At 36.3% G+C, this 1,995-nt stretch overlaps 1 protein-coding gene across 1 annotated transcript in view; it reads left to right on the top strand.

The window, feature by feature from the left end:
• LOC137991982 (VWFA and cache domain-containing protein 1-like) overlaps positions 1-1,594 on the top strand; it is a 73,925-nt gene extending 72,331 nt beyond the window's left edge. Inside the window, exon 14 of the mRNA XM_068837003.1 lies at positions 1-1,594. This exon is cut by the window's left edge and continues 673 nt beyond it. The gene's annotated coding sequence lies outside the window, so the exon portion shown is untranslated.
• Positions 1,595-1,995: the final 401 nt, after the last annotated feature.

Raw genomic sequence — 1,995 nt, 5'->3', positions numbered from 1 at the left:
AAAACAATTATTCCATTTGCGCTAGCTACGCGCCTAGTTGGCTATTTACCATCTCACATCCAACGCGCGCTCATGGAATAATTGTTAATTATAAGGGTGAACTGGTTGCCAGTGCGTTCTAGATTAGAACTGAGGGTGCGAAGTGTCTTTCTTGTTATGGTATTAACGTACAAAAAGAAGAAATCGGAAAGTAAATCAAATTAAGAGTTATGATACTTTTAAAAGGACAAGCCACTATGTATTAAGTCACTTTTTTATAATGTGTAAAATTTACTCTTAATAATCAACGGAAACAATCAAAGTTGTGTCGTCTCTTCATTTGTGGTCTATTTTTTTTGTAGGTGTAAACTAAAGTTGTGTCATCTCTTTATTTGAAGTCTATTTTTTTTATTGCTTGGAGAAAACATCTACACAACATTTTATGCTTGTGGGACTTTATATTTAAGCAATAGAAAACATTTTCCGTGTTTGCATTGCCTGATATAAACACGAGAGGGGTGGGAGAATTCGAGACAGTCATGGAAACCCGGGACGAAGTCGATAATTCTCCCAACCCTCTCGAGTGTTTATATCAGGCTACGCAAACACAGGAAAAACGTTTTCTATTGCTTATAAGATATTTCTCAAAGATAATTCAACAAATGAAGGAAAATGCTGTTTTTTTTTCACTTTTTGATTGAAACAGATTTTCTTGACACACGCCCATATTTCCTACCAACCAATCAAAACGCGCGTCTTACAATACATAACCGTGATCAAAATTCGTGAGATGTCACAGCCGCGTTTACATACTCTCATCTAAACACAGCTATTGACCAATGAGAGTGCGCGTACTATCTTAATTATTTTATAAATATATCAGTATATCTTGCTTTTTTATAAAATCTGTAGACTTTGTGTCGCCAACTGGCTAGGCAGATCATGACAAGTAGCGGGCAACACTGTTTTGGTTTATATGACCTCCAGAATATAGCATCGTTTAGCTTTGCATTCCTATATATAATTATATACTATAGCAATTGTATGGTCAATATTGCATCATTTGTAAAGTTTAATGGTTTTTTCGCCTTTAATTGTAATAATGGATTGTAATCTATTTATCTGATCATTTCATTTTCTTTCACAATGAGTTGTAACTTCAAGTTCCTCCATATTTTCTCTTGGGAAAATGGAGAAGAGGCAAGAAATATGTTGTTTCATAGTCCATCTAGGGGTTATTCTTATTTCTGTAATAAAGGAAAACAATATTTCTGGGGACAGCTATTCTCGGTTTTCACATGACGTCACGACCGCCATGTTGGTACCCCTAAACAAAGAAAAGGCGGCCATGTTGGTGCCCCGACCAAATCCTCCGGGAATCTAACTCTATTATTATGCAAACGCTTCCTTTTGTTTTCGTTGAAAAAACATGGCTGTTGATCACGTGAGTGAAAACCAGCAATACGTGGCTATGCACTCCAGTCTCAAGTAGTTTTACTTGCCAAAAACACGGAAGATGAATCACCACAGCACTGCTTAATGAATGGCCCGATGTAGGTTAGTAAATCACATATTAGCATGTAAAATGAGCATTGTGATTAGACTCAAAACTACACCTAAAAAACATCCATACATAAATAAATGAGTGAATACATTTGATATAATATAATATACGTAAATTATGTGTAGTCAAGATGTGTTTCGAGAACACAAAGTTACATAAATACTCCAATCGCAAAATTACGGTCCAGAGTCGGACGTTCCAGTTTATTCCACGAGAATCAACATTCCATCACCGAGTTATGCGATCAAACAATGTCCCTTGTGGTTCAAGCTCCACCACTACAATGATATAACCCTGAAGCTGAGCTGCGGTTAGTTGGTCACCAGAGAGACGGATCACTTATCCGAACATGTTCTAAACACTTTCTTCGCCTTTATTCATTTATTTTCACAAAACATTTCACACAACTAATATTTCCTATGGGTCCAAACGCATAGCGATTTCTGGTGAAA

Source organism: Montipora foliosa, chromosome 2 (assembly GCF_036669935.1).
Source record: "Montipora foliosa isolate CH-2021 chromosome 2, ASM3666993v2, whole genome shotgun sequence".
Lineage (NCBI taxonomy): Eukaryota > Metazoa > Cnidaria > Anthozoa > Scleractinia > Acroporidae > Montipora > Montipora foliosa.
Note: the sequence above shows the minus strand (reverse complement) of the source record. Positions and strands in the feature narration are given on the sequence as shown.